The following is an 18,683-nucleotide window of genomic DNA, read 5'->3' on the forward strand; positions in this document are numbered from 1 at the left end:
GGGAGCGGGAGTTCCTGAAGGCCTCAGAGGCGCAGCCCCTGCAGTGTCTCAGGCACCTGGCGCAAGTGCCGGATGATGCGGAGCTGGTGCATCACTCTGGCCATGACGTCCTCCTGCTGCAAGGGAACGAAAACCTGTCAGAGACTCAAACGCTCCGAGGAATCAGGAGGAATTAAGGGCAAATGGAACCAGCAGTATTTCCACCCAGCACCTGCCCACCACTGAGGGATGAATTCACCTCCTCAACCCCAGAATGGAGTCTTCTCCTTTCTAGTAACCTCCAGTGTCCACCCCCCTCCTTGTAGGGTGAGTTCCTGCTACCTCCCCGTCGGTGTCCTTGACAGCTGATCCAGGAGGGATTCTGGCAGCAGTGAAGTGGGTTGCGGGGAGGTTGAGATCTTGCCCCAAGTCATCCCAGACACTAATGCTAAGCCACACGATGGCAGCATCTAGTGTCAATGGTGTCCAAGCACTATTTCAACCCCACAGTTTTCGATGAACTTCCCACAAAGGGCAACAGAGGGTCCTGTGGCACCTTTGAGACTAACAGAAGTACTGGGAGCATAAGCTTTCGTGGGTCAGAACCTCACTTCTTCAGATGCAAGTAATGGAAATCTCCAGAGGCAGGTATATATCAGTGTGGAGATAACGAGGTTAGTTCAATCAGGGAGGGTGAGGTGCTCTGCTAGCAGTTGAGGTGTGAACACCAAGGGAGGAGAAACTGTTTCTGTAGTTGGATAGCCATTCACAGTCTTTGTTTAATCCTGATCTGATGGTGTCAAATTTGCAGATGAACTGAAGCTCAGCAGTTTCTCTTTGGAGTCTGGTCCTGAAGTTTTTTTGCTGTAAGATGGCTACCTTAACATCTGCTATTGTGTGGCCAGGGAGGTTGAAGTGTTCTCCTACAGGTTTTTGTATATTGCCATTCCTGATATCTGACTTGTGTCCATTTATCCTCTTGCGTAGTGACTGTCCAGTTTGGCCAATGTACATAGCAGAGGGGCATTGCTGGCATATGATGGCATATATAACATTGGTGGACGTGCAGGTGAATGAGCCGGTGATGTTGTAGCTGATCTGGTTAGGTCCAGTGATGGTGTTGCTGGTGTAGATATGTGGGCAGAGTTGGCATCGAGGTTTGTTGCATGGGTTGGTTCCTGAGTTAGAGTTGTTATGGTGCGATGCGTGGTTGCTGGTGAGAATATGCTTAAGGTTGGCAGGTTGTCTGTGGGCGAGGACTGGCCTGCCTCCCAAGGTCTGTGAAAGTGAGGGATCATTGTCCAGGATGGGTTGTAGATCACTGATGATGCGTTGGAGAGGTTTAAGCTGAGGACTGTAGGTGATGGCCAGTGGAGTTCTGTTGGTTTCTCTTCTGGGCCTGTCTTGTAGCAGGAGTCTTCTGGGTACACGTCTGGCTCTGTTGATTTGTTTCTTTATTTCCTTGTGTGGGTATCGTAGTTTTGAGAATGCTTGGTGAAGATCTTGTAGGTGTTGGTCTCTGTCTGAGGGGTTGGAGCAGATGCGATTGTACCTCAGTGCTTGGCTGTAGACGATGGATCGTGTGGTGTGACCGGGGTGGAAGCTGGAGGCATGAAGGTAGGTGTAGCGGTTGGTGGGCTTTCGGTATAGGGTGGTGTTAATGTGGCCATCGCTTATTTGTACGGTGGTGTCCAGGAAGTGGACCTCCCGTGTAGATTGCTCCAGGCTGAGGCTGATGGTGGGGTGGAAGCTGTTGAAAGCATGGTGGAATTCTTCCAGGGCCTCCTTCCCATGGGTCCAGATGATGAAGGTGTCATCAATATAGCGTAGGTAGAGAAGGGGCATGAGTGGACGAGAGCTGAGGAAGCGTTGTTCCAGGTCAGCCATAAAAATGTTGGCATATTGTGGGGCCATGCGGGTGCCCATAGCGGTGCCACTGGTCTGGAGGTATATATTGTCACCAAATTTGAAATAATTGTGCGTGAGGATAAAGTCACAGAGCTCAGCAATAAGTTGTGCTGTGTCATCATCAGGGATACTGTTCCTGACAGCTTGTATTCCATCTGTATGCGGGATGTTTGTGTAGAGAGCCTCTACATCCATGGTGGCTAGGATGGTGTTTTCTGGGAGGTCACCAATGCATTGTAGTTTTCTCAGGAAATCTGTGGTGTCACGGAGATAGCTGGGAGTGCTGGTGGCGTAGGGTCTGAGTAGGGAGTCCACATATCCAGACAGTCCTTCAGTGAGAGTGCCAATGCCCGAGATGATGGGGCGTCCAGGATTTCCAGGTTTGTGGATCTTAGGTAGTAGATAGAATAACCCCGGTCGGGGCTCTAAGGGTATGTTGATTTGTTCCTGTGTTAGTGTAGGGAGTGTCCTGAGTAGATGGTGCAGTTTCTTAGTGTATTCCTCAGTGGGATCTGAGGAAAGCGGCCTGTAGAATTTGGTATTGGAGAGTTGTCTGGCAGCCTCCTTCTGGTAGTCAGACCTGTTCATGATGACAACAGCACCTCCTTTATCAGCCTCTTTGATGATAATGTCAGGGTGGTTTCTGAGGCTGTGGATGGCATTGCGTTCTGCACGACTTAGGTTATGAGGCAAGCGATGTTGTTTTTCCACAATTTCTGCCGGTGCACGTTGGCGGAAGCATTCTATGTATAGGTCCAGACTGTCATTTCGACCCTCAGGAGGAGTCCATGTGGAGTTCTTCTTCCTGTGTTGTTGGTGGGAGGGTATCTGTGTATCAGTGCGCTGTTCAGTGTTATCATGAAAGTATTCTTTGAGTCGGAGGCGGCGAAAGTAGGCTTCCAGATCACCACAGAACTGTATCATGTTCGTGGGGGTGCTGGGGCAAAAGGAGAGTCCCCGAGATAGGACAGACTCTTCTGCTGGGTTGAGTGTGTAGCTGGATAAATTGACGATATTGCTGGGTGAGTTCGGGGTACCCCTGTTGTGGCCCCATGTGGCAGGTAGGATTTTAGACAGCTTACGGTCCTTTTTCCTTTGTAGAGAGGTGAGGTGTGTAACGTAGATCTCCTGTCTTATTTTAGTAAAGTCCATTTGTGTGGAGGGTTGGTTATTTATGAAAGTCTCCAGGTTGGAGAGCTCTTTCTTGATGTTTTTCTGTTTGCTGTATAGGATGCTGATCAGGTGGTTCCTCAGTTTCTTTGATAATGTATGGCATAATCTCTCACTGTGGTCTGTGCAGTATGTAGATAGCAATGGATTTTTCACCTTCAGTCCATTTGGTATGATGTCCATCCGTTTGCATTTGGAAAGGAAGATGATATCTGTCTGTATTTGTGCAAGTTTCTTCATGAGGTTGATAGATTTCCATTCCATACGGCTAAATGCAGTGCCTTGCATGGTGTCAAGTATCAGAGGGGTAGGCGTGTTAGTCTGAATCTGTAAAAAGCAACAGAGGGTCCTGTGGCACCTTTGAGACTAACAGAAGTACTGGGAGCATAAGCTTTCGTGGGTCAGAACCTCACTTCTTCAGATGCAAGTAATGGAAATCTCCAGAGGCAGGTATATATCAGTGTGGAGATAACGAGGTTAGTTCAATCAGGGAGGGTGAGGTGCTCTGCTAGCAGTTGAGGTGTGAACACCAAGGGAGGAGAAACTGTTTCTGTAGTTGGATAGCCATTCACAGTCTTTGTTTAATCCTGATCTGATGGTGTCAAATTTGCAGATGAACTGAAGCTCAGCAGTTTCTCTTTGGAGTCTGGTCCTGAAGTTTTTTTGCTGTAAGATGGCTACCTTAACATCTGCTATTGTGTGGCCAGGGAGGTTGAAGTGTTCTCCTACAGGTTTTTGTATATTGCCATTCCTGATATCTGACTTGTGTCCATTTATCCTCTTGCGTAGTGACTGTCCAGTTTGGCCAATGTACATAGCAGAGGGGCATTGCTGGCATATGATGGCATATATAACATTGGTGGACGTGCAGGTGAATGAGCCGGTGATGTTGTAGCTGATCTGGTTAGGTCCAGTGATGGTGTTGCTGGTGTAGATATGTGGGCAGAGTTGGCATCGAGGTTTGTTGCATGGGTTGGTTCCTGAGTTAGAGTTGTTATGGTGCGATGCGTGGTTGCTGGTGAGAATATGCTTAAGGTTGGCAGGTTGTCTGTGGGCGAGGACTGGCCTGCCTCCCAAGGTCTGTGAAAGTGAGGGATCATTGTCCAGGATGGGTTGTAGATCACTGATGATGCGTTGGAGAGGTTTAAGCTGAGGACTGTAGGTGATGGCCAGTGGAGTTCTGTTGGTTTCTCTTCTGGGCCTGTCTTGTAGCAGGAGTCTTCTGGGTACACGTCTGGCTCTGTTGATTTGTTTCTTTATTTCCTTGTGTGGGTATCGTAGTTTTGAGAATGCTTGGTGAAGATCTTGTAGGTGTTGGTCTCTGTCTGAGGGGTTGGAGCAGATGCGATTGTACCTCAGTGCTTGGCTGTAGACGATGGATCGTGTGGTGTGACCGGGGTGGAAGCTGGAGGCATGAAGGTAGGCGTAGCGGTCGGTGGGCTTTCGGTATAGGGTGGTGTTAATGTGGCCATCACTTATTTGTACGGTGGTGTCCAGGAAGTGGACCTCCCGTGTAGATTGGTCCAGGCTGAGGCTGATGGTGGGGTGGAAGCTGTTGAAAGCATGGTGGAATTCTTCCAGGGCCTCCTTCCCATGGGTCCAGATGATGAAGGTGTCATCAATATAGCGTAGGTAGAGAAGGGGCATGAGTGGACGAGAGCTGAGGAAGCGTTGTTCCAGGTCAGCCATAAAAATGTTGTCATATTGTGGGGCCATGCGGGTGCCCATAGCGGTGCCACTGGTCTGGAGGTATATATTGTCACCAAATTTGAAATAATTGTGCGTGAGGATAAAGTCACAGAGCTCAGCAATAAGTTGTGCTGTGTCATCATCAGGGATACTGTTCCTGACAGCTTGTATTCCATCTGTATGCGGGATGTTTGTGTAGAGAGCCTCTACATCTATGGTGGCTAGGATGGTGTTTTCTGGGAGGTCACCAATGCATTGTAGTTTTCTCAGGAAATCTGTGGTGTCACGGAGATAGCTGGGAGTGCTGGTGGCGTAGGGTCTGAGTAGGGAGGCCACATATCCAGACAGTCCTTCAGTGAGAGTGCCAATGCCCGAGATGATGGGGCGTCCAGGATTTCCAGGTTTGTGGATCTTAGGTAGTAGATAGAATAACCCCGGTCGGGGCTCTAAGGGTATGTTGATTTGTTCCTGTGTTAGTGTAGGGAGTGTCCTGAGTAGATGGTGCAGTTTCTTAGTGTATTCCGCAGTGGGATCTGAGGAAAGCGGCCTGTAGAATTTGGTATTGGAGAGTTGTCTGGCAGCCTCCTTCTGGTAGTCAGACCTGTTCATGATGACAACAGCACCTCCTTTATCAGCCTCTTTGATGATAATGTCAGGGTGGTTTCTGAGGCTGTGGATGGCATTGCGTTCTGCACGACTTAGGTTATGAGGCAAGCGATGTTGTTTTTCCACAATTTCTGCCGGTGCACGTCGGCGGAAGCATTCTATGTATAGGTCCAGACTGTCATTTCGACCCTCAGGAGGAGTCCATGTGGAGTTCTTCTTCCTGTGTTGTTGGTGGGAGGGTATCTGTGTATCAGTGCGCTGTTCAGTGTTATCATGAAAGTATTCTTTGAGTCGGAGGCGGCGAAAGTAGGCTTCCAGATCACCAAAGAACTGTATCATGTTCGTGGGGGTGCTGGGGCAAAAGGAGAGTCCCCGAGATAGGACAGACTCTTCTGCTGGGTTGAGTGTGTAGCTGGATAAATTGACGATATTGCTGGGTGAGTTCGGGGTACCCCTGTTGTGGCCCCATGTGGCAGGTAGGATTTTAGACAGCTTACGGTCCTTTTTCCTTTGTAGAGAGGTGAGGTGTGTAACGTAGATCTCCTGTCTTATTTTAGTAAAGTCCATTTGTGTGGAGGGTTGGTTATTTATGAAAGTCTCCAGGTTGGAGAGCTCTTTCTTGATGTTTTTCTGTTTGCTGTATAGGATGCTGATCAGGTGGTTCCTCAGTTTCTTTGATAATGTATGGCATAATCTCTCACTGTGGTCTGTGCAGTATGTAGATAGCAATGGATTTTTCACCTTCAGTCCATTTGGTATGATGTCCATCCGTTTGCATTTGGAAAGGAAGATGATATCTGTCTGTATTTGTGCAAGTTTCTTCATGAGGTTGATAGATTTCCATTCCATACGGCTAAATGCAGTGCCTTGCATGGTGTCAAGTATCAGAGGGGTAGGCGTGTTAGTCTGAATCTGTAAAAAGCAACAGAGGGTCCTGTGGCACCTTTGAGACTAACAGAAGTACTGGGAGCATAAGCTTTCGTGGGTCAGAACCTCACTTCTTCAGATGCAAGTAATGGAAATCTCCAGAGGCAGGTATATATCAGTGTGGAGATAACGAGGTTAGTTCAATCAGGGAGGGTGAGGTGCTCTGCTAGCAGTTGAGGTGTGAACACCAAGGGAGGAGAAACTGTTTCTGTAGTTGGATAGCCATTCACAGTCTTTGTTTAATCCTGATCTGATGGTGTCAAATTTGCAGATGAACTGAAGCTCAGCAGTTTCTCTTTGGAGTCTGGTCCTGAAGTTTTTTTGCTGTAAGATGGCTACCTTAACATCTGCTATTGTGTGGCCAGGGAGGTTGAAGTGTTCTCCTACAGGTTTTTGTATATTGCCATTCCTGATATCTGACTTGTGTCCATTTATCCTCTTGCGTAGTGACTGTCCAGTTTGGCCAATGTACATAGCAGAGGGGCATTGCTGGCATATGATGGCATATATAACATTGGTGGACGTGCAGGTGAATGAGCCGGTGATGTTGTAGCTGATCTGGTTAGGTCCAGTGATGGTGTTGCTGGTGTAGATATGTGGGCAGAGTTGGCATCGAGGTTTGTTGCATGGGTTGGTTCCTGAGTTAGAGTTGTTATGGTGCGATGCGTGGTTGCTGGTGAGAATATGCTTAAGGTTGGCAGGTTGTCTGTGGGCGAGGACTGGCCTGCCTCCCAAGGTCTGTGAGAGTGAGGGATTATTGTCCAGGATGGGTTGTAGATCACTGATGATGCGTTGGAGAGGTTTAAGCTGAGGACTGTAGGTGATGGCCAGTGGAGTTCTGTTGGTTTCTCTTCTGGGCCTGTCTTGTAGCAGGAGTCTTCTGGGTACACGTCTGGCTCTGTTGATTTGTTTCTTTATTTCCTTGTGTGGGTATCATAGTTTTGAGAATGCTTGGTGAAGATCTTGTAGGTGTTGGTCTCTGTCTGAGGGGTTGGAGCAGATGCGATTGTACCTCAGTGCTTGGCTGTAGACGATGGATCGTGTGGTGTGACCGGGGTGGAAGCTGGAGGCATGAAGGTAGGCGTAGCGGTTGGTGGGCTTTCGGTATAGGGTGGTGTTAATGTGGCCATCGCTTATTTGTACGGTGGTGTCCAGGAAGTGGACCTCCCGTGTAGATTGGTCCAGGCTGAGGTTGATGGTGGGGTGGAAGCTGTTGAAAGCATGGTGGATTTCTTCCAGGGCCTGCTTCCCATGGGTCCAGATGATGAAGGTGTCATCAATATAGCGTAGGTAGAGAAGGGGCATGAGTGGACGAGAGCTGAGGAAGCGTTGTTCCAGGTCAGCCATAAAAATGTTGGCATATTGTGGGGCCATGCGGGTGCCCATAGCGGTGCCACTGGTCTGGAGGTATATATTGTCACCAAATTTGAAATAATTGTGCGTGAGGATAAAGTCACAGAGCTCAGCAATAAGTTGTGCTGTGTCATCATCAGGGATACTGTTCCTGACAGCTTGTATTCCATCTGTATGCGGGATGTTTGTGTAGAGAGCCTCTACATCCATGGTGGCTAGGATGGTGTTTTCTGGGAGGTCACCAATGCATTGTAGTTTTCTCAGGAAATCTGTGGTGTCACGGAGATAGCTGGGAGTGCTGGTGGCGTAGGGTCTGAGTAGGGAGTCCACATATCCAGACAGTCCTTCAGTGAGAGTGCCAATGCCCGAGATGATGGGGCGTCCAGGATTTCCAGGTTTGTGGATCTTAGGTAGTAGATAGAATAACCCCGGTCGGGGCTCTAAGGGTATGTTGATTTGTTCCTGTGTTAGTGTAGGGAGTGTCCTGAGTAGATGGTGCAGTTTCTTAGTGTATTCCGCAGTGGGATCTGAGGAAAGCGGCCTGTAGAATTTGGTATTGGAGAGTTGTCTGGCAGCCTCCTTCTGGTAGTCAGACCTGTTCATGATGACAACAGCACCTCCTTTATCAGCCTCTTTGATGATAATGTCAGGGTGGTTTCTGAGGCTGTGGATGGCATTGCGTTCTGCACGACTTAGGTTATGAGGCAAGCGATGTTGTTTTTCCACAATTTCTGCCGGTGCACGTCGGCGGAAGCATTCTATGTATAGGTCCAGACTGTCATTTCGACCCTCAGGAGGAGTCCATGTGGAGTTCTTCTTCCTGTGTTGTTGGTGGGAGGGTATCTGTGTATCAGTGCGCTGTTCAGTGTTATCATGAAAGTATTCTTTGAGTCGGAGGCGGCGAAAGTAGGCTTCCAGATCACCAAAGAACTGTATCATGTTCGTGGGGGTGCTGGGGCAAAAGGAGAGTCCCCGAGATAGGACAGACTCTTCTGCTGGGTTGAGTGTGTAGCTGGATAAATTGACGATATTGCTGGGTGAGTTCGGGGTACCCCTGTTGTGGCCCCATGTGGCAGGTAGGATTTTAGACAGCTTACGGTCCTTTTTCCTTTGTAGAGAGGTGAGGTGTGTAACGTAGATCTCCTGTCTTATTTTAGTAAAGTCCATTTGTGTGGAGGGTTGGTTATTTATGAAAGTCTCCAGGTTGGAGAGCTCTTTCTTGATGTTTTTCTGTTTGCTGTATAGGATGCTGATCAGGTGGTTCCTCAGTTTCTTTGATAATGTATGGCATAATCTCTCACTGTGGTCTGTGCAGTATGTAGATAGCAATGGATTTTTCACCTTCAGTCCATTTGGTATGATGTCCATCCGTTTGCATTTGGAAAGGAAGATGATATCTGTCTGTATTTGTGCAAGTTTCTTCATGAGGTTGATAGATTTCCATTCCATACGGCTAAATGCAGTGCCTTGCATGGTGTCAAGTATCAGAGGGGTAGGCGTGTTAGTCTGAATCTGTAAAAAGCAACAGAGGGTCCTGTGGCACCTTTGAGACTAACAGAAGTACTGGGAGCATAAGCTTTCGTGGGTCAGAACCTCACTTCTTCAGATGCAAGTAATGGAAATCTCCAGAGGCAGGTATATATCAGTGTGGAGATAACGAGGTTAGTTCAATCAGGGAGGGTGAGGTGCTCTGCTAGCAGTTGAGGTGTGAACACCAAGGGAGGAGAAACTGTTTCTGTAGTTGGATAGCCATTCACAGTCTTTGTTTAATCCTGATCTGATGGTGTCAAATTTGCAGATGAACTGAAGCTCAGCAGTTTCTCTTTGGAGTCTGGTCCTGAAGTTTTTTTGCTGTAAGATGGCTACCTTAACATCTGCTATTGTGTGGCCAGGGAGGTTGAAGTGTTCTCCTACAGGTTTTTGTATATTGCCATTCCTGATATCTGACTTGTGTCCATTTATCCTCTTGCGTAGTGACTGTCCAGTTTGGCCAATGTACATAGCAGAGGGGCATTGCTGGCATATGATGGCATATATAACATTGGTGGACGTGCAGGTGAATGAGCCGGTGATGTTGTAGCTGATCTGGTTAGGTCCAGTGATGGTGTTGCTGGTGTAGATATGTGGGCAGAGTTGGCATTGAGGTTTGTTGCATGGGTTGGTTCCTGAGTTAGAGTTGTTATGGTGCGAGGCGTGGTTGCTGGTGAGAATATGCTTAAGGTTGGCAGGTTGTCTGTGGGCGAGGACTGGCCTGCCTCCCAAGGTCTGTGAGAGTGAGGGATTATTGTCCAGGATGGGTTGTAGATCACTGATGATGCGTTGGAGAGGTTTAAGCTGAGGACTGTAGGTGATGGCCAGTGGAGTTCTGTTGGTTTCTCTTCTGGGCCTGTCTTGTAGCAGGAGTCTTCTGGGTACACGTCTGGCTCTGTTGATTTGTTTCTTTATTTCCTTGTGTGGGTATCGTAGTTTTGAGAATGCTTGGTGAAGATCTTGTAGGTGTTGGTCTCTGTCTGAGGGGTTGGAGCAGATGCGATTGTACCTCAGTGCTTGGCTGTAGACGATGGATCGTGTGGTGTGACCGGGGTGGAAGCTGGAGGCATGAAGGTAGGCGTAGCGGTCGGTGGGCTTTCGGTATAGGGTGGTGTTAATGTGGCCATCGCTTATTTGTACGGTGGTGTCCAGGAAGTGGACCTCCCGTGTAGATTGGTCCAGGCTGAGGTTGATGGTGGGGTGGAAGCTGTTGAAAGCATGGTGGATTTCTTCCAGGGCCTGCTTCCCATGGGTCCAGATGATGAAGGTGTCATCAATATAGCGTAGGTAGAGAAGGGGCATGAGTGGACGAGAGCTGAGGAAGCGTTGTTCCAGGTCAGCCATAAAAATGTTGTCATATTGTGGGGCCATGCGGGTGCCCATAGCGGTGCCACTGGTCTGGAGGTATATATTGTCACCAAATTTGAAATAATTGTGCGTGAGGATAAAGTCACAGAGCTCAGCAATAAGTTGTGCTGTGTCATCATCAGGGATACTGTTCCTGACAGCTTGTATTCCATCTGTATGCGGGATGTTTGTGTAGAGAGCCTCTACATCCATGGTGGCTAGGATGGTGTTTTCTGGGAGGTCACCAATGCATTGTAGTTTTCTCAGGAAATCTGTGGTGTCACGGAGATAGCTGGGAGTGCTGGTGGCGTAGGGTCTGAGTAGGGAGTCCACATATCCAGACAGTCCTTCAGTGAGAGTGCCAATGCCCGAGATGATGGGGCGTCCAGGATTTCCAGGTTTGTGGATCTTAGGTAGTAGATAGAATAACCCCGGTCGGGGCTCTAAGGCTATGTTGATTTGTTCCTGTGTTAGTGTAGGGAGTGTCCTGAGTAGATGGTGCAGTTTCTTAGTGTATTCCTCAGTGGGATCTGAGGAAAGCGGCCTGTAGAATTTGGTATTGGAGAGTTGTCTGGCAGCCTCCTTCTGGTAGTCAGACCTGTTCATGATGACAACAGCACCTCCTTTATCAGCCTCTTTGATGATAATGTCAGGGTGGTTTCTGAGGCTGTGGATGGCATTGCGTTCTGCACGACTTAGGTTATGAGGCAAGCGATGTTGTTTTTCCACAATTTTTGCCTGTGCACGTCGGCGGAAGCATTCTATGTATAGGTCCAGACTGTCATTTCGACCCTCAGGAGGAGTCCATGTGGAGTTCTTCTTCCTGTGTTGTTGGTGGGAGGGTATCTGTGTATCAGTGCGCTGTTCAGTGTTATCATGAAAGTATTCTTTGAGTCGGAGGCGGCGAAAGTAGGCTTCCAGATCACCACAGAACTGTATCATGTTCGTGGGGGTGCTGGGGCAAAAGGAGAGTCCCCGAGATAGGACAGACTCTTCTGCTGGGTTGAGTGTGTAGCTGGATAAATTGACGATATTGCTGGGTGAGTTCGGGGTACCCCTGTTGTGGCCCCATGTGGCAGGTAGGATTTTAGACAGCTTACGGTCCTTTTTCCTTTGTAGAGAGGTGAGGTGTGTAAAGTAGATCTCCTGTCTTATTTTAGTAAAGTCCATTTGTGTGGAGGGTTGGTTATTTATGAAAGTCTCCAGGTTGGAGAGCTCTTTCTTGATGTTTTTCTGTTTGCTGTATAGGATGCTGATCAGGTGGTTCCTCAGTTTCTTTGATAATGTATGGCATAATCTCTCACTGTGGTCTGTGCAGTATGTAGATAGCAATGGATTTTTCACCTTCAGTCCATTTGGTATGATGTCCATCCGTTTGCATTTGGAAAGGAAGATGATATCTGTCTGTATTTGTGCAAGTTTCTTCATGAGGTTGATAGATTTCCATTCCATACGGCTAAATGCAGTGCCTTGCATGGTGTCAAGTATCAGAGGGGTAGGCGTGTTAGTCTGAATCTGTAAAAAGCAACAGAGGGTCCTGTGGCACCTTTGAGACTAACAGAAGTACTGGGAGCATAAGCTTTCGTGGGTCAGAACCTCACTTCTTCAGATGCAAGTAATGGAAATCTCCAGAGGCAGGTATATATCAGTGTGGAGATAACGAGGTTAGTTCAATCAGGGAGGGTGAGGTGCTCTGCTAGCAGTTGAGGTGTGAACACCAAGGGAGGAGAAACTGTTTCTGTAGTTGGATAGCCATTCACAGTCTTTGTTTAATCCTGATCTGATGGTGTCAAATTTGCAGATGAACTGAAGCTCAGCAGTTTCTCTTTGGAGTCTGGTCCTGAAGTTTTTTTGCTGTAAGATGGCTACCTTAACATCTGCTATTGTGTGGCCAGGGAGGTTGAAGTGTTCTCCTACAGGTTTTTGTATATTGCCATTCCTGATATCTGACTTGTGTCCATTTATCCTCTTGCGTAGTGACTGTCCAGTTTGGCCAATGTACATAGCAGAGGGGCATTGCTGGCATATGATGGCATATATAACATTGGTGGACGTGCAGGTGAATGAGCCGGTGATGTTGTAGCTGATCTGGTTAGGTCCAGTGATGGTGTTGCTGGTGTAGATATGTGGGCAGAGTTGGCATCGAGGTTTGTTGCATGGGTTGGTTCCTGAGTTAAAGTTGTTATGGTGCGATGCGTGGTTGCTGGTGAGAATATGCTTAAGGTTGGCAGGTTGTCTGTGGGCGAGGACTGGCCTGCCTCCCAAGGTCTGTGAAAGTGAGGGATCATTGTCCAGGATGGGTTGTAGATCACTGATGATGCGTTGGAGAGGTTTAAGCCGAGGACTGTAGGTGATGGCCAGTGGAGTTCTGTTGGTTTCTCTTCTGGGCCTGTCTTGTAGCAGGAGTCTTCTGGGTACACGTCTGGCTCTGTTGATTTGTTTCTTTATTTCCTTGTGTGGGTATCGTAGTTTTGAGAATGCTTGGTGAAGATCTTGTAGGTGTTGGTCTCTGTCTGAGGGGTTGGAGCAGATGCGATTGTACCTCAGTGCTTGGCTGTAGACGATGGATCGTGTGGTGTGACCGGGGTGGAAGCTGGAGGCATGAAGGTAGGCGTAACGGTCGGTGGGTTTTCGGTATAGGGTGGTGTTAATGTGGCCATCACTTATTTGTACGGTGGTGTCCAGGAAGTGGACCTCCCGTGTAGATTGGTCCAGGCTGAGGCTGATGGTGGGGTGGAAGCTGTTGAAAGCATGGTGGAATTCTTCCAGGGCCTCCTTCCCATGGGTCCAGATGATGAAGGTGTCATCAATATAGCGTAGGTAGAGAAGGGGCATGAGTGGACGAGAGCTGAGGAAGCGTTGTTCCAGGTCAGCCATAAAAATGTTGGCATATTGTGGGGCCATGCGGGTGCCCATAGCGGTGCCACTGGTCTGGAGGTATATATTGTCACCAAATTTGAAATAATTGTGCGTGAGGATAAAGTCACAGAGCTCAGCAATAAGTTGTGCTGTGTCATCATCAGGGATACTGTTCCTGACAGCTTGTATTCCATCTGTATGCGGGATGTTTGTGTAGAGAGCCTCTACATCCATGGTGGCTAGGATGGTGTTTTCTGGGAGGTCACCAATGCATTGTAGTTTTCTCAGGAAATCTGTGGTGTCACGGAGATAGCTGGGAGTGCTGGTGGCGTAGGGTCTGAGTAGGGAGGCCACATATCCAGACAGTCCTTCAGTGAGAGTGCCAATGCCCGAGATGATGGGGCGTCCAGGATTTCCAGGTTTGTGGATCTTAGGTAGTAGATAGAATAACCCCGGTCGGGGCTCTAAGGCTATGTTGATTTGTTCCTGTGTTAGTGTAGGGAGTGTCCTGAGTAGATGGTGCAGTTTCTTAGTGTATTCTTCAGTGGGATCTGAGGAAAGCGGCCTGTAGAATTTGGTATTGGAGAGTTGTCTGGCAGCCTCCTTCTGGTAGTCAGACCTGTTCATGATGACAACAGCACCTCCTTTATCAGCCTCTTTGATGATAATGTCAGGGTGGTTTCTGAGGCTGTGGATGGCATTGCGTTCTGCACGACTTAGGTTATGAGGCAAGCGATGTTGTTTTTCCACAATTTCTGCCGGTGCACGTCGGCGGAAGCATTCTATGTATAGGTCCAGACTGTCATTTCGACCCTCAGGAGGAGTCCATGTGGAGTTCTTCTTCCTGTGTTGTTGGTGGGAGGGTATCTGTGTATCAGTGCGCTGTTCAGTGTTATCATGAAAGTATTCTTTGAGTCGGAGGCGGCGAAAGTAGGCTTCCAGATCACCAAAGAACTGTATCATGTTCGTGGGGGTGCTGGGGCAAAAGGAGAGTCCCCGAGATAGGACAGACTCTTCTGCTGGGTTGAGTGTGTAGCTGGATAAATTGACGATATTGCTGGGTGAGTTCGGGGTACCCCTGTTGTGGCCCCATGTGGCAGGTAGGATTTTAGACAGCTTACGGTCCTTTTTCCTTTGTAGAGAGGTGAGGTGTGTAACGTAGATCTCCTGTCTTATTTTAGTAAAGTCCATTTGTGTGGAGGGTTGGTTATTTATGAAAGTCTCCAGGTTGGAGAGCTCTTTCTTGATGTTTTTCTGTTTGCTGTATAGGATGCTGATCAGGTGGTTCCTCAGTTTCTTTGATAATGTATGGCATAATCTCTCACTGTGGTCTGTGCAGTATGTAGATAGCAATGGATTTTTCACCTTCAGTCCATTTGGTATGATGTCCATCCGTTTGCATTTGGAAAGGAAGATGATATCTGTCTGTATTTGTGCAAGTTTCTTCATGAGGTTGATAGATTTCCATTCCATACGGCTAAATGCAGTGCCTTGCATGGTGTCAAGTATCAGAGGGGTAGGCGTGTTAGTCTGAATCTGTAAAAAGCAACAGAGGGTCCTGTGGCACCTTTGAGACTAACAGAAGTACTGGGAGCATAAGCTTTCGTGGGTCAGAACCTCACTTCTTCAGATGCAAGTAATGGAAATCTCCAGAGGCAGGTATATATCAGTGTGGAGATAACGAGGTTAGTTCAATCAGGGAGGGTGAGGTGCTCTGCTAGCAGTTGAGGTGTGAACACCAAGGGAGGAGAAACTGTTTCTGTAGTTGGATAGCCATTCACAGTCTTTGTTTAATCCTGATCTGATGGTGTCAAATTTGCAGATGAACTGAAGCTCAGCAGTTTCTCTTTGGAGTCTGGTCCTGAAGTTTTTTTGCTGTAAGATGGCTACCTTAACATCTGCTATTGTGTGGCCAGGGAGGTTGAAGTGTTCTCCTACAGGTTTTTGTATATTGCCATTCCTGATATCTGACTTGTGTCCATTTATCCTCTTGCGTAGTGACTGTCCAGTTTGGCCAATGTACATAGCAGAGGGGCATTGCTGGCATATGATGGCATATATAACATTGGTGGACGTGCAGGTGAATGAGCCGGTGATGTTGTAGCTGATCTGGTTAGGTCCAGTCCAGTTTGGCCAATGTACATAGCAGAGGGGCATTGCATATCATAGGCTTCATCTATAGTACTGTCATAACTATAAAGGGAAGGGTAACAGCTGTCCTGTGTACAGTACTATAAAATCCCTCCTGGCCAGAGACTCCAAAATCCTTTTCCCTGTAAAGGGTTAAGAAGCTCAGGTAACCTGGCTGGCATCTGAGCTAGAGGACCAATAAGGGGACAAGATACTTTCAAATCTTGGGGGGGGGGAAGGCTTTTGTTTGTGTTCTTTGTTTTGGTTGTGCGTTCGCTCTCGGGACTGAGAGGGACCAGACATCAATCCAGGTTCTCCACATCTTTCTAAACAAGTCTCTCCTATTTCAAACTTGTAAGCAAATAGCCAGGCAAGGCGTGTTAGTTTTCCTTTGTTTTCTCAACTTGTAAATGTACCTTTTACTAGAGTGTTTATCTTTGTTTGCTGTACTTTGAACCTAAAACTAAAGGGGAGTCCTCTGAGCTCTTTAAGTTTAATTACCCTGTAAGGTTATTTCCATACTGATTTTACAAAAATAATTTTTACCTTTTTCTTTAATTAAAAATCTTCTTTTTAAAAACCTAATTATTTTTTTCCTTGTTTTAAATCCAAGGGGGTTGGATCTGTATTCACCAGGAGTTGGTGGGAGAAAGAAGGGGGGATGGTTAATTTCTCCTTCTTTTAAAATCCCAGGGGGGTTGGAACTGTATTCACGAAAAGTTGGTGGGAGGAAGGAGGGGAATGGTTACTTTCTCCTTGTTTTAAGATCCAAGGGGTTTGGATCTGTATTTACCAGGGAATTGGTGAAGGTCTCTCAAGGCTACCCAGGGAAGGAAATTAGCCTTGGAATGGTGGCAGCGAACCAGAGCTAAGCTGGTAGTTAAGCTTAAAAGTTTTCATGCAGGCCCCTACATTTGTACCCTAAAGTTCAAAGTGGGAATACAGCCTTAACAACCTGTCAGAGACTCAAACGCCCCGAGGAATCAGGGGGAATTCAGGGCACCTGGAACCAGCAGCATTTCCACTCAGCACCTGCCCACCACTGAGGGATGAATTCACCACCTGAACCCCAGAATGGAGTCTTCTTCTCCTTTCTAGTAACCTCCAGTGCCAACCCGCCTCCATGTAGGGTGAGCTCCTGCTACCTCCCCCTCAGTGCCCTTGACAGCTGTTCCACCTCCAAACCACGGCTCAAGTTATCAGAACCCTCTTCTATACCCCCACCCAGGTTGGGCAGGGAGGCGGCTCTAGCATGGGGGGCAGGAGGGATTCTGCCAAGAGTGAAGTAGGTTGCAGGGAGGTTGAGATCTTGCTCCAAGTCATCCCAGACACTAATGCGAAGCCACAGGATGGCAGCATCTAGTGTCAGTGGAGTCCAAGCACTATTTCAACCCCACAGTTTTGGATCAACTTCCCACAAGGGGAGGTGAAGAGCACCCCCAGCAACCCACACACACACACACCACTCCTGGTGGTGGGAGGGGAACAGGAGAAAGGACAAAAGAAGTAAGAGATGAAGAGAAAGGAAGGAGGGATGGAGGAAAAGGTAAAACGAAAAGGACAAACCCTAATGTCCCCAGTGATTCTACGGGACAAAATCCCAGGTGGACTATAAAATTCTGACACATTAAACTAGTGTTTTCCATGCCTAGAATTCAGCTGGCAACAGATGGATCAGACTGAGCAGCTTCCAAAACCTCTTGGAGGCTCTTACCTTCTAAACAGGGACGTCTGTTTTCTAGTAAAATCAGTAAAAGGAAAGGAAAAAACTCGAAAGAGGCTCCTGCTTGCACTCAAATACGTGAACCCTAATACTCTCTCAGTCCTCAAAGAGAGAGACTTGGAGAAGGAGCGGCAAACAGCAGAGGCTAAGAGCGGGAGTTTGCCTGGGAGTTCGCTTGGGGAGAGCTCACTGAGGCTTACATCTGCAGGTTTCTCTGAGTAGTTCCTGCAACAGTTGAGGAAGTTCTTAAGAGGACGGTGATGTGGAAGGTGAGCGATCAGCTGTTGTCACCTGCACAGGCTGTGCCATGTTTGTCTTTCTTCCACAGGACAGAAGCGACTTTGTCTGTACGAAGGGCAAGCTGGTCTCCATATTGGAAGAGAAGCTTCGAGGCCTGGAGAAACGAGTATCGACTCTGCGTTGCATAAGGGAAAATGAAGATTTCCTGGACAGACGTCAGGAGATGCTTCTACGGCCACAATGTTCTTAAGATTCAGAGCAGGCGCAGCAGGGACAGAAGGATTGTGAAGAGGTTTGGCAGCATGTGACTTCCAGAAGGAGAAAGAGGAGCGTCCATGCACCAGCAATGGAGATACAGGTGAGCAATCGTTTCCATGTTCTCTCTACAGGTACTAATGCGGAGAGTGGACTAGATGACCCATCTGAGGGAAGGGAGCAGAAGGAGACTCCACCGATTGGAAGGCAAAAGATGCACTGTCCTAGGGATGGGGGTTCCACGACCACCACTCCCAAGAGGAGGAGGAGGGTGGTGGTGGTCGGGGACTCCCTCCTCAGGGGGACTGAGTCATCTATCTGCCGCCCCGACTGGGAAAACCAAGAGGTCTGCTGCTTGCCCGGAGCTAGGATACACGATGTGACGGAGAGACTGCCGAGACTCATCAAGCCCTCGGATCGCTACCCCTTCCTGCTTCTCCACGTGGGCACCAATGATACTGCCAAGAATGACCTTGAGCAGATCACTGCAGACTACGTGGCTCTGGGAAGAAGGATAAAGGAGTTTGAGGCGCAAGTGGTGTTCTCGTCCATCCTCCCTGTGCAAGGAAAAGGCCGGGGTAGAGACCGTCGAATCGTGGAAGTCAACGAATGGCTATGCAGGTGGTGTCGGAGAGAAGGCTTTGGATTCTTCAACCATGGGATGGTGTTCCAAGAAGGAGGAGTGCTAGGCAGAGACGGGCTCCACCTAACGAAGAGAGGGAAGAGCATCTTCGCCAGCAGGCTGGCTAACCTAGTGAGGAGGGCTTTAAACTAGGTTCACCGGGGGAAGGAGACCAAAGCCCTGAGGTAAGTGGGGAAATGGGATCCTGGGAGGAAGCACAAGCAGGAGAGCGCAAGGGGGGAGGACTCCTGTCTCATGCTGAGAAAGAGGGACGATCGATGAGTTATCTTAAGTGCCTATACACAAATGCAAGAAGCCTGGGAAACAAGCTGGGAGAACTGGAAG

General features: G+C 48.2%; 1 long non-coding RNA gene across 1 annotated transcript in view; it reads right to left on the reverse strand.

Moving 5' to 3' along the window:
- Positions 1-18,683, reverse strand: part of LOC135978208 (uncharacterized) — a 35,993-nt gene continuing 17,310 nt past the window's right edge. Inside the window, exon 4 of the long non-coding RNA XR_010595650.1 lies at positions 1-116. This is a non-coding gene — a long non-coding RNA (uncharacterized LOC135978208). The remainder of the gene's footprint in view (positions 117-18,683) is intronic.

This window comes from Chrysemys picta, unplaced genomic scaffold (genome assembly GCF_011386835.1).
Source record: "Chrysemys picta bellii isolate R12L10 unplaced genomic scaffold, ASM1138683v2 scaf173, whole genome shotgun sequence".
Classification (NCBI taxonomy): Eukaryota; Metazoa; Chordata; order Testudines; family Emydidae; genus Chrysemys; species Chrysemys picta.